The sequence below is a fragment of the Chenopodium quinoa genome, unplaced genomic scaffold (assembly GCF_001683475.1).
Source record: "Chenopodium quinoa cultivar QQ74 unplaced genomic scaffold, ASM168347v1, whole genome shotgun sequence".
Taxonomy (NCBI): domain Eukaryota; kingdom Viridiplantae; phylum Streptophyta; class Magnoliopsida; order Caryophyllales; family Amaranthaceae; genus Chenopodium; species Chenopodium quinoa.
The window spans coordinates 5,666,753-5,681,513 of NW_018742263.1; positions in this window are offsets into that span (position 1 = coordinate 5,666,753).

The following is a 14,761-nucleotide window of genomic DNA, read 5'->3' on the forward strand; positions in this document are numbered from 1 at the left end:
TTATGATTTATGTGATGCTTCCTATTTTCTTTCTTAATAGCATGTTAGTATCATGTTAGGGATCAAGCTTTGATTTTTATGTTTAGTGACATGATAGGGTTTGTTATTAATCTTGTTAGTATCATCCCTAGGATCTTGCTATTATTATGCTTTAACATGATTTTTGTTATAATTGTTATTATCATTATTTGTTACTATGATGATTTATTATGTTTCTCAATGATTATTATTGTTATTGCTTGATCACGTTTTTTATGCATGTTTAAAGGGAATTGGTACTTGTAATCACGCTTAATAAGATAATTAATAATCTTGTTTAGGGTTAATATGATTATAATTCAAGTGATCGCCAATAATAGTTTTGTTTGTACATTAATATTCAACCAACATAATTTAAAAGGTTTAGGGTAAACCTAATGATCGCATGTTAGTCAGAAAACGCACATGAATACGAGAAGAATAAAGTAGAGGCCCGTTATTAGAGCAGGTTCAATCTCTTTTAAGTTGGATTTGTACCTTCATCCCCGAACTTCCAGTCATGGTTCCAAACCTATTGGAGTTAACGAGATCTTTGATCGTTAAGGGGTGTAACCTTCACCCTGTGAACGGTTTACAAGTTCCTAAAACTTGTTGGAAACTCTTTTGCTCTAGCTTCCTTCCCTTTGGACGCCACCATGCTTAAGTGTATGATAATAGTGGGGTTCAATTTTGGGGTAATGCTTGAAATATTCCCTACAGGTACACTTTTCCAACTTGGCAAAAAGCCGCCTAGTTCTCAATATTTAAAATACTTGCCTTAAATGTTTATCATGATCAAGTTCACATTTGCTATAAACAATTATGTCATCAAAATAAACAACAACAAATTTACCAATGAAGGGGCAAAGTACCTCATTCATGATCCTCATGATAGTGCTAGGAGCATTAGAGAGCCCAAATGGCATAAATAGCCACTCATACAAGCCTAGCTTTGTCTTGAAAGCAGTCTTCTACTCACCTCCTTCACGCATACGAATTTTATGGTACCCCATCCTCAAGTCAATCTTCGAAAACACCTTGGAACCATATAGCTCATCAAGCATATCATTAGGTCGGGGAATAAGGAAGCGATACTTGATGGTGATGTTATTGATGTCCCTACTATCCACACACATCCTCCATGTACCATCCTTTTTCGGAACCAAAAAAGCCAGAACCGAACAAGGGCTAAGGGATTCCCTCACAAATCCTCTTTCAATCAACTCACCAACTTGTCTTTAAAGATATCTTGCTTCATCGGGGGTACACCTATAAGCCGGTCTATTAGGGAGTTGTGATCCGGGAATAAGATCGATTTGTTGCTCAATTCCCCTAATAGGTGGCAAACTGGGGGGAAGATCATCGGGAAAAATATCATGGTACTCAACCAATACTTCCTCAACAAGGGGGTGGATTGGGTTCTCTCGCTCACTCTCATGTGTTTCCCTAAGAAGACAAAAAAAGACAATGTGTCCTTGATTTATCTCCTTTCTCATCTCATTTTCCCCAATGAGAAGGTTCTCTTTTATTGTGTTTCCCGTACCTAAAGGTTCTTTGTGTTTGATGGTGTGGGACAAGGGGTTGAGTACAATCTTCTTCTTATCAATCATGAATGAATAAGTGTTCTTTCTTCCATCATGCGTTACATCTCTATCAAATTACCATGTTCTACCAAGAAATACATGACAAGCATCCATATGCAATACATCACAAAGCACCTCATCCTTATATAGCTTGCCAATTGAGATAGAAAGAAGAGTTTGTTTCGTTACCTTCACCTTATTGTGATTGTTAAGCCATTGAAGCTTGTAGGGAGTAGTATGATCGGTAGTTTCAAGATTGAGCTTGCTCACCAATGTTGTTGAAGCCACATTAGGGCAAGAGCCACTATCAATGATAAGGTTGCAAACTCGATCCTTGATGGTGCAACGAGTTTGGGAGATTTTTTCCCTTTGCTCTTTCACCAAAGGGGTAGAAATGGAGGTAAGTGTCCTCCTCACAACAAGGATTTGACCCTCATCGGCTTCAATTAGAATCTTATCATCTTCATCATATAGGGTCTCCAAAGTCCCTCTTCTCATATTTGTATTCATCATCATCCATTTCACGAATGATCATAGCTCTACTTTTTAGACACTCATTAGCAAAATTTCCATAACACATAAACTTGTAGCAAGTCTTCCAATTGCTCATCTTATTGTGATCATCTTTTCCAAAAGAGTACATGGGAGCCTTGCCTTTGTCATCCTTGGCAATGGGCTTTCTTGTCTCACCCTTTGGAGCAAAAGAACTCTTGAAGGTAGGCTTAGTATACCCACTAGCACTACTCACCTTGTCATACTTCTCAAACTTCAAAGCTTTTTGCACCACTTGATTAAAACTTCCATGGACATGCACATTAACCTTTTTCCCAAATTTTCTCTCAAGACCACCAATATACCTAGCAATCTTATTCTCTAGTGCTTCTTCAATTCCACTCATGATAGAAAGTTTCTCAAACTCCCTAGTATACTTCTCTAACGACATAGTTCCTTGCTTAAAAGTGTACAATTTAAGATAAGCATCTTGAAAATAATCTTTAAGCACAAAGGCCTTGTTCATATGTTTCTTCAATTTCTCCCAAGAAGTGATTTTTGATTTTCCATCTTTCTTCCTACGATTCTTTAAGTTCTCATACCACAAAGAAGCATGTTTTTTTAGTTTAAGGATGGCCAATTTGAAACGTTTTTCATCATTATAACCCTTATATTCAAACATATTCTCCATACTCCTAACCCAATAAAGAAATTCATTAGGATCAAGATTATCTTCAAAGTCTGGAAATTCCAACTTGATGGCTCAGTCACGGTTGTCCTCATGGTGTGGTTGGCGGTATTCCCTTCTCCGGCGAGGAGAGTGAGAGTCATCTTTTTCACTAGGGATCCTCCTCCTTCTAGGACTTCTTCTGTTCTCCAAGACCTCAAGAAATCTATCAAACTTCCTTTCTAGAGCATCCAATCTAGAGTTTTCATTGTAACCTTCATCATCTTCATAATAGTATCTATCACCCATGTTTCAAGATAGAAAACTTGTATTTTTTAGAGAAATTTCAAATTTTTGTGGGAAAAGTTGAGATCTTTTGAGAGGGGGAAAGAGAAATTCAAAAAAAGTAGGATCTTTCTAGGCTAATAACCTAGGCTCAAATGATAAGAAATAACCAACAAAACCCAAGAAAAAGGGAGGAGAAATCAAGTAACAATAAGTTCAAACCAACAAAATAAGGCAAAACTATCTCAAAATCACCAAGATAATGAAAATAGGGTTCTTAATCAAATCCAACACCAAAAAAAGCTAGGATTAAGGTGTAACCACAAAGATTACAAGGTAGCAATCACAAAGAAAGCAAATAATCACAAAGATTATGGTAGAGAAAGAAAGTCTGTTTGATTACAAAATCAAGCAAAGTTCAACATTAATTAAGATACAAAACGTCTTAAAACAACTTAAATAGTTCGCACAAACTGACAAGAAAACGGAAAAAGGTTCGGCCGAACTAAGGGTAAGTTCAGTCGAACTTGTGGGTAGGTTCGGTTGAACTAAGGGTAAGTTCAGTCGAATTGTCCTGCTCCCGGTTCGGTCGAACCTTTGGAGTTCGACCACTGCTGCAAGACTTACAAAATCGGGTTGGAAACTGACAAAATGGTTCGGTCGAACTTCCTAGGTTCGGCCGAACCTCTTCAATACTTCTTGTCCTCAAGTGTGATGATGGTTAGTCCCGAAAGGTGACCTCCAAGGAGCTTGGCCCGACTTCGTGTCACGACACGTGGCAAGTCTTCCACTTCTTCCACTAAGTTCCATGCACGCGCGTCAATAGAACTTTCTGATGCTCATTCTAAAATTATGAGTAACCCCAGACCAGCCACCAATACTATCAACAAGAGCCCTATAACTAATAATTTTCTTTATCACCCTGGAACAGTTCTTACAGATAGGAGCATACCAGAAAGCTTTACCTTTGAAATAGTAGGTATGAATCCACCTGACCCAAAGATTGTCAGCTTTATGAGAGATATCCCAAAGGAATTTAGAGAAAGCAGCCTTATTCCAATCCTCATGAGAGGTCAAATTCCAACCTCCACACACTTTAGGCAACACACATAAATTACCAAGAGACAAGAGCTTTCCTTCTAGGATTACCTTTACTAGTCCAAAGAAAGCATTTACACCTAGAATCAATTTCCCTTAAAATATTTTTGGGCAAGATAAAAATTTGAGCCCAAAAGGCTTGAATACCAAACAACACACTATTGACTAACTGAAGTCTTCCAACATAAGAAAGATGTCTAGTAGCCAAGCTGTCAATTCTCGTAGTCACTCTTTCAACTAAAGGCTTACACTAAGAAATAGTAAGTTTCTTAGAAGAGAGAGGCACAACAAGATATCTAAAGGGTAGAGAACCTTTAGACACTCCCAAAACACTAATCAAAGCATCTTGATAATAATCACTTATACCTCCAAAGTAGACATCACTCGTCTCCAAATTAGTAGCCACACCAGAAGCACAAGAAAACTTCTGAAAAGCATTCATTGCTAATTGAATAGATACAAGATCATCTCTGGAAAACAAAAGCAAATCATCAGCAAACATCATATAAGTGATACCTAACTTATCACACCTAGGGTGAAAATTAAAATCAGAGTTTAGGGTCCTCTCATATAAACATCTAGAAAGATACTCCATGCAAATGGCAAAGAGGAAAGGGGACATAGGATCCCCCTTGTCTCAAACCTTTCTTAGTAGGGAAAGGAATAGAGGGATAGCCATTGACTAGAACAAAATATGAAACTGAAGTAACACAAGCCATAATGCAAGAAATGAACTAATTAGGAAAACCCAACTCTTTCAAGATTATATCAAGAAATCTCCACTCAACTAAGTCTTAAGCTTTCCTAACATCCATTTTTAGCATGCATCTAGGAGTCACACACTTGTGAGTATAACCCTTAATCAAATCAGTAGCAAAAAGAATGTTGTCACCAATGTGCTTACCAGGGATAAAACCTGCTTGAGGTTCATTAATGACATAATCCACCACCTGAGAAAGTCTGGAAGTGAGAATCTTAGAGATCAATTTGTATACAAGAGTACATCAAGCAATGGGTCTAAACTCCTTTACATAAGAAGGATTAGTAACTTTAGAAACCAGAGTAATAGTAGTACAGTTCCACTACTTTGCTAGCTTCCCATGGGAAAAGAAATCAATAACATCAGCACAGTCATAAGAGCTGGATCTCTCAGCACAACCCCATGGTCATTATAGATAGAATCAATTCTATTTTTGCTTTGTCTTTATTTCATTATGGAAAAGAAATACTGAGAATTAGCATCTCAAGCTTAATCCAGTCAATCCTGGACTTTTGTCTGAAAATGATACTTTGAATGTGCATCCAATGCTTCACAGTATCAATAGTCTGCAACTCGGAAACTTGAATTTGAGAATTTGTCAAATTAGCAGTAAGTTTAACTTGAATTTCACTGAGCTTTTGCTGAGCAATCTGTAATTTCTTAGCCATATTAGCAAACTTCTTAGTATTAAGAGCCTTCAAACCAGATTTAACAGCCTTTAACTTGTTTTAGACAAAAACCATTGGAGAGTCATGGGAAGTAAAGGAATCCCAAGCATTTTTAATAGTTTCCTGGAAATCTTTATGATCGGCGACACAACTTAAAAATCTGAAAGGTCTTCCTTTCTCTGTAGCAACAATGCAAATCTTAAAAAGAAGGGGATAATTATCAGAAAAGGAGGGAGAGAGATAAACAACCTCAACATGCCCATAATTATGCACCTAAGCTTCATTAACAATCCCGCTATCAATCCTAGTGGCAGTCCTACTATCACCTTCCCCCTTGGTTTGATCAAGAGTAAAAAGAGCCTTTACTTTTTGCTTCAGTGAACTCCATTATCTCAATACACTCCTTAAAATCCTTTACTTCAGCATCAGTAACAGGATTCCCATTGTATCTATCTTTTGAGTAAAGAACAGAATTGAAATCCCCTATACAAATCCAAGGAAGAGAAGAACTCCCTAGAGCTTGTAAACTAGTCCTAAGAGGCTTCCTATCATGAATTGAATGCAATCCATAAACAAAGGTGCATAGAATCACATGCTACAAATCCTTAGAGCTAACCTTTACATGAACCAATTACTCATAATGAGCATAAGAACAATGCCAAGACCAAACCAACCTAAATCCTACCTTTCACATAATGAGCATAAGAACAATGCCAAGACCAAACCCTTCCGAATTTCTTCTAGATAGAGCACTGATTATGATTCTTCACTTTAGTTTACAAAATACCAATCACATCAACATCCTGGTCTTTAAGTAACTGCTTAACAACAGTTACCTTATTAAGGTCATTAAGACCCCTCATATTCCATGAGACAACAATTATCCCACTAGAGAGGGATTACCATCACCCTCGATAGGATTAAAATCAGCAATTTCATTTTGCAAGAGAGCAGAATAAGAACTAATAGTGCTAGAAATGCCCTGTTGCCCACCAGCCAAATGAGGTCTTGATCTCTTATTGACTACCCTCCAATCATCATCAGAGTATGCAGCAAAAGAAGTAAGAGCAATAGTAATTAACGGTTGAGAGGCGGGAATCTAAGCATCTTCCTTTCTTTGATTAGAATCAACTACAAGAACAGTTGCTGCAGAAACAAGAACTGAATCACTTGCAGCTGCAGGGGCAAGAATAGGTTGCTTTGGAACCCATACTTTCTTCTACTTGGGCTTATCTATTTGAACATCCTTCTGAGTATTAAGTTTTGAGGTCACCTATGTGTCCAACTTTATCACACTTCTTACAAAGGGGGATTTCACTCAAGTTGAACTTCCAATTCAAGAATTTCACTTGTAGGACTCTCAACCTTCATAGAACTAGGTAATGGCCTAGTAATAGCCACCTCAATTAATATCTTGGCAAAAGATACCCTAAGCTGTCTAGAAGTACACTCTTCAGCACACAGAGGCGCTCCAAGAGTACTACCAATCCTACTCAAAGTATCAGCTCCCCAATAGTTAAGAGGGAGATTAGGAAACCTCACCCACAAAGGGACAGTTCTAAGAATTTCAGCTTGAAAATTAAACTTATCACTCCATGGTTTGACAATAGCAGGTTTGTTATTGAACATATGAGGTCCTGAGCTCAAAACATCATTCTTATCCTCATTAGAGCACAAATTGATTATAAAATAACCATCATCATGCCAAAAGATTTCAGGTCTAGCAAAATTACTCCACTTCTAAGCAATAAATTTGTGAATAGCAGCAATTGTGGGATAAAAACCCACCACATAAAAATTAATAGCATTACACCATTTAGAATTACCTGCCTCAATATCTTTCGCCTGAATTTGAGCAACAGGTTTCCCATCCTTAAGCATTGGAGCCACAAAAGACAGAGTAGCGCCTTTAGTAATCAACTTGCCTCCAAACAGATTCGCCCAATTCTCAGAATTAGGATCCTATTTGGATGATTCAGGTGGTTCAGGAGGATCCTCAGACCCAGAATCAGCCGGAATAGAATCATTTAAGTGGTTAGCCATCGGGTTATCCAATGGAACAGTAACCGGGGAAACCCTAGGTATTGTTTCATTGGTTTTCTACTGCAATTGTCTCTGAAAAAGACTATGATGAATCTCAAGCAATCTCAAATCTGCTCGGGACATTTTTTAAGCTGAAGGATTGACAAGGTGAACAGGTGGAGTAACCAGTTTATTTTCATCAATCACCTTTATTTTTATTGTTTAAAATAAATTTAATTAATTAATTAGTATTGTTTAATCACTTTAAACGGATTTCTAATTAATCAATTCAACATAATATCTTGCGTTAAATAAGAATAGAAATGAATAATTAATTATTGAATAATTACTTAAGCCAAGGCAAATCTTGTTTATTTTTTTCTTCTTACGAACTTGAATTAAATAAAGAATAACGACTTTGCAATGTAATTCCTACGTGATCAATGCGTGTAAATAAAATCAAATAACTTAGTTTTAGGTATCACGTTGCATATATTGTTTGGTAATGAAATTGTGAAAAAGGAAGAGCTAGTAGAGGCCGTAATTAGGGCTAGAATAGTGATTCCTCCCTAAAAGGAACGTTATTTTGGTACCCTCGCTCACGAACTCATTTCTGGTACATGTACACTAATTTTGGCATGGGTAAACTTACGATTCGTGCTAATTATCCCTTGAACTCTACTTGGGAGAAAGGCATGAACGAGGTTTATGAGTTTTCCTAAAACTCATTGGCAACTCCTACTTGTTTCTTATAAAAAAGCGTGAGGAGAGTATCGTTTCTAATTTCAGGGTCTCCCAAACAAGGGTTATGAGTGATAAGGCTCATGAGGAATGGAGTTGGGATTGCAAAAGAGTCTCACGACTAATGGAAAACTCCATCCCTGAATAATGGAAGAGGAAGTTCTCCAACTATTTTCCAAACATGCTCCTCAAAGCTCTAGAGGACGTAGGAAATTTTAGAAGCACCAAGAGCATCAGAGGCAACTATGATGGTCTCGTGGAGGAAGTGACTAGGTCACTCTCCAACATGAAGATCAAGCCTCCGTAAGAGGGGTTCCTTGCCAAGGAGGGGCAATAGGTATGGGCATAATTCTACAATGCTAGACTAAGACCCGGAATGCCACTTCGAGTCCACGTGCTCCAAATGACAAGACTATTAACTCACATGGAGCTTATTGGCAAGACGGTGGAGGATGAGCGAGCGGCTCACATGCTATTAAGTTCTCTCCACTTGGGCTATGTTGCATTAAAGGTGCGGCTAACTGCTAATCGAACCAAACTCTCTTTCATGGAGGTTGTCCATGAGCTTCAAAGAGACGATTCTTGCGGAAGTACTAAGCTCAAGCTTGCTCTAAGAGCAAAGAATAAGGAGTTCAAGAAGAAGGCAAAGATGCGATGCTTCTACTATTGTAGGCAGGGCCACTACAAGAGAGAATGCAACATGTACCTAGAAGATGAGGCAAAGGGAAGAGAAATTTTTACCTCAGGTATCTTCTTTACAATTTACACTTGAATTCACGCAGTTCATAAGGTATAAGATACCATTAATGATTTACTATATGCTTGTATCTCAGGAATAAAATGAGAAGGGCTTATAAAGTGGATGTGGATATACAAGCGGAAGAAAAAGACAATCTTTCCGGAAAGACTTGTAATCACATATTTTGTCTTGACATAAAATTTGTTTAGCTTTTGTTATCAACCATACATTAATCTTCCGACGTTGGACGTCATTTTGTTTTGATCACAAGACTACTGTTTCAAAAGTCTTGCTTATATGTTTATGGCATAACACGTTTATAATGTTAATAATACCACTAAGAAAGCTAAGGTCATTGAGTCAAATGAGACGTACTTGTGGCATTATCTTCTTGGCCATATTAACATCAAACGCGTCAAGAAACTTGTACACGAAGGTGGTCTTAACTCATTCAATTTACAATCGTTTGAGAATTGCAAAGGATGTTTACTAGGAAAGATGATAAAGCAGCCATTCTCCAAGTTGGGAGAAAGGGCAAGTGAGTTGTTGGGTCTAATACACACCGATATATGTGGACCAATGAGCACAACCACAAGAAAATTCCATCGATATTAATCACCTTTACAGACGACTATAATAGATATGTCTACCTCATATTGCACAAATCTGAATCGTTTGAGAATTTCAAAGAATTTTAGAGTGAAGTTGAAAATCAGCTTGGCAAGAAAATCAAAGCCCTACGATCTGATCGAGGTGATGAATACTCGAGCTAAGAATTCAATGACTATCTAAATGAAAAGGGTATACTTTCATAATTGACACCACCAGGAACTCCACAATTGAACGGAGTATCAAAAAGGAGAAATGAAACCTTGCTAGACATGGTACGATCAACAATGGTCTTAGTGATCTTCCTATCTCTTTTAAGGGACACACACTTCTAACCGTGGCACTGATACTTAATTGTGCTCCATCAAAAGCTGCGGAAAAGACTTCATACAAACTATGGACGAAGAAACCTCCAAGGCTGTCTTTTCTCAAGATATGGGGATGCGAAGCACATGTCAAGAAATTAATTTCTTACAAACTTCACCCCAAATTTGACAAGGTTTAATTTGTCCGCTACCTAAAAGAAACTAAAGGTTAATTTTCTACAACAAATCGGAGAAAAAAAGTGTTTATTGCTCGAGATGGTGTATTTTTTAATAAGGAACACCTTTCCAAAATGACAAGTGGGAGGAAAATCGAACTCGATGAAGCTTGAGAGGACGAGCAACAAAATCAAATTGACAATCAAAGTGCTAAAACAGCATTTGTTGACTCTCATCAACATGTGCAAAGTCAAACCAACAATGTAAATACTTAGATCGGTAACCTGCATAGGTCGTAGAGGCTAAGGTCTTAACCTGATAGGTATCTTAGTGTTGTACTAATCAAGAATCAGGACATCCTGGTAGTGGATGGTGACAAACCAGCAACCTACAAGAAAGCGATGGTGAGCACCGAATCTGCTAAATGGAAATGGGCCATGAGATCTTAAATGGATTCCATGTTTGAAAATAAAGTATCATACTTGGTTTACTTACCCGAAGGTTACACACTTATCAAATGTAAGTGGATTTTCAAATTGAAAACCGACAAAGATGGAAATATATTCAATTACAAAGCTAGACGGGTAGCAAAAGGTTACAAGAAAATTCATGTTATCAATTATGATGAAACCTTCTCTCCGGTCGCAATGCTTAAATCCGTTCGGATTATCCTAGTGATTGCTTCATATTACAATTATGAAATATGGAAAATGGACGTCAAATTTGCCTTCCTCAATAGAATTTTGGAAGAAACTACGAACATGACACAACCTGAAGTTTTGTCGACTAAAAAACAATGCTGGGAAAGTATGTAAGCTTAAAAATTCCATTTATAGGTTGAAGCAAGCTAGTTGAAGTTGGAATCCGCGATTTGATGAAGCCATCAATAAATTTGGTTTTATCAAAAATCCAGATGAATCTTGTGTTTACAAGAAGTTCAGTGGGAGTGACATCACCTTCCTTGTTTTATATGTCGATGACATATTGCTCATTGGAAACGACATTCCAATGTTAGAGTCTGTAAAGGCTTGGCTTGAATTTTATTTATTTTTTTAAAATGAAAGAGTTAGGAGAGGCATAGTACATATTAGGCTTCAAGCTCTATAGGGATAGCTCAAAAAGGATGATTAAATAGAGCCAAAGTACTTACATTGATAAAGTACTTGCTCGATTCAACATACAGGAGGCCAAGACAGGTCATCTAGCCATGTCACATGGCATAACACTAAGCAAGAAACAGTGTCCAAAGACACCTGATGAGTGGATTAACTAGATTCCATATGCTTCTCTTATTAGATTGATCATGTATGCCATGATATGTACGAGGCCAGATGTATCGTTTGCCTTGAGTGCTACGAGTCAATACCAATTGACGAGGGGTGAAGACTAGGTCGTTGACTAACCCTCCATCGATCAAACTAAGTTTATAAACACTTAATAAACCTAAATACAAGTATAAAGGCAAGTCAAGGAGCGAACCCAAAGGAACAGTAATGTTCAAGCGCTCTCAATTTTGTGCCTAAGCGAGGTCAAAGTCTAAGGATTTAAGGTAATACTAACAACTAACCAAACAAAGAACCAAACAAATAAAACACTAGGAATAGGGATCGACAAGTAACCATGACAATTGTAGCAACTCGGGAGCAACATGCAAATCAATGGTTCTAAAGACTAATGGTAAGAGCAATTAAAAGAGCTCGACAAGCTATCTTCTAGAGGTCTAACTAGCACAAACTACGAGAGACACTAACTAGGAACGTCACAAATTAAACTCGATCGACCATTGCAATTCCTAAATCAATGGTCTGTATCATTAGCAATTATAATGCAATCTAGCATAATTCTCGAGTCCTATCGAATTACACACATGCACAATTTCCATTAATCACTTTAATCTCAACAATTAATCAACATAATCCCAAAACAATCAATCAATCATACAAGTTTTACCCAATTCCTAGCCAAACAACTGCTCTAACATCATCATTTAATCAATTAACAACTAAAGAAATCAAGAATCAACAATATATGAAGAACAACTACACTAATCAAGCATTAAACATCAAAATCAATCCAAACAAACAAGAATATTAAACAAAGCAATAATATGAGATAGAGTTAGAAATGCTCATTGATAATAGAGAAGATATTCAACACAATTGTCACCATTGAATCTTCAATCACTCAATCACCATTAAAATTCCTCACTTTCATTATCTAAAATCTACTCCTAAACTAACCCTAAAACTAGTGAGAGAAGCTCTCAACTAAGATAAGAATATGATCTAATTTTTAATCTCTAATTACTTACAAAAATTGAGTTACAAATAGGTATTTATAGGAGTCGCGAATGAAGAAAAATGAAACAGGGACCCGAAGGGACTCACCCGCGCTCCTCAAGGTTTATTCGGTTCTTCTCGAGGGTTCGTCCGTTCGCTAATGGCTTCAAATGAGCGCACCGAATGATGATGATGGACACCAAGAGTGGCAGTCCCAAAAAGCACTTGATAGTGGGTTCAACACCCCATCTTCATGAGAGCACGACTTGAGAGCGCAAGAGCTAGAACTTGGAGAACCCACTTCCTTGCATCTTGAGCTTTCCTATTGCCATGAGCTTGCTCCAAAAGCATCTTTCACCTTAGTAATCCATCCATATCAAGACCCAAACCTCGTACAATACCTATAACCACGAAAAGAGAACAAATAAAGGTAAAAACACTAGAAAAACCATCTAAATGCAAAAAACCAAAGAATAAGAGAGAAAAGGTAAAATAAAGAGAGCATAAAACTATGCATTTATTAAGAAGGAAAGCTATGAAAAGAAGGTAAAAACAACCTAATGCTCATTAAATGGGTGCCATTTATGACACCCATCACCAATAAGACCTAGGAGAGGCAAATTGGACTGCTGCCAAGAATATCCTAAAGTATCTGAAAAGGAATAAGGATAAATTCCTAGTATATTGTGGCTCAGAAGAATTAGTTGTTGAAGTTTATACCGACGCAAGCTTCCAAATTGACAGAGATGATTTCAAATCACAATCTAGATATGTGTTCTATCTAAATGGAGGACCGTTTAGTTGGAAGAGAGCCAAGCATAGCACAACTGCCACTAGTAGAAAATAAGTGATGGGAAGCCCCAAATGGCAAGCGGTTTTAAAAATCCGCTTGCCATTCACCCATTTTTTTCTTAAAAAAAACCTGCAATATTAAATGGCAAGCGGTTTTGGCGCAAACCGCTTGCCAATATATATAATGACAAGCGGTTTGGGGTTAAACTGCTTGCCATTAGATATATTGGCAAGCGGTTCAACCCTAAACTACTTGCCATTTAAAAAAAAAAAACCCTAAACCCGCGCACTCCCCTTCTTTTATTTCTCTCTCTCCTCTTTCTTTACTCAGCTCTCAATCTCTCTCCTCTATCATTTCAGTTGCTCTCTCTCTCACTCCTCTTTCTACTCTCGTTTTCTCTATCTTTCCTTTTCCCTCTAATTCGCCCCTTTCTTCTTTCATTTTATCTTTTTCTTTGTTCTTTCTCATCTCATCAAATTTGAACCATAACCGGGTAATTTCGAGGATAATTTTGAGCAAATTTAGAGGATAATTTCAACCAAAGTTCGAATAATTTTGAGCAAATTCGTGCATGCGTGTGGGTGTATAAGTTTTTTAGGTGAAATTCGACCATGAAAACTCTAGATCTAAAGATTTCATGGTCGAATTTGACCTTTAAAACCATAACTTGAAGCCAAAATCGGTGGGTTAGATCGATGGTTTTTTTTATTTTTATTTCGATTTTAGTTTTATTTTTTATTTTAATTTGGTTTTTGGTGTGGGTCGTGGTGGGTGGGGGTTTGGTTTTAGTGGGTGGGGGTCGTGGTTTGTGTTAGGGTCGGGGGTGGAGGTCGTGGTTTGGGTGGGGTCGTGGTTTTGGTGAGGGGGTTTTTGGTGGGTGGGGATCTGGTTTTGGGTGGGTGTTGTAAGGAGGGTGATCCCATCGTAAGGGGTGCTCTCCTTAAATGCCCTTGGCCACTTTAAAGCCTAGGACTTTACACTTGTTAGGGTGTAGTAGGATTTGAATTCCTAAATGTTTGGGGGACCTTGAATTAGAATTGATTCTATCATTACGCTTTTTTGTAAGAAACAAGTAGGAGTCGCCAATGAGTTTTAGGAAAAACTCATAAACCTCATTCATGCCTTTCTTCCATGTGGAATTCATGGAATAATTAGCACAAATCATAAGTTTACCCATGCCCAAATTGGTCTATAAACCAGAAATGAGTTTGGGAGAAAGGGTACTAAGATAACGTTCCTTTTAGATGGGAATCGTCATCCTAGCCCTAGTACAGCCTCTACTAGCTCTTCCTTTTTTACAATTACATCACCAAACAATATATGCAACGCGATACCTAAAACTATGTTAGTTGATTTTATTAACAAACATTAATTCACGTAGGAATTACATTGTAATGTCGTTATTCTTATTTAATTAAATTCGTGAAGAGCACAAGAAAATAAACAAGATTCGCCTTGGCTTAAGTGAGCAACCAACAATTATTTAATTCAATTTTAATCTTTATTTAACGCAAGATACTATGTG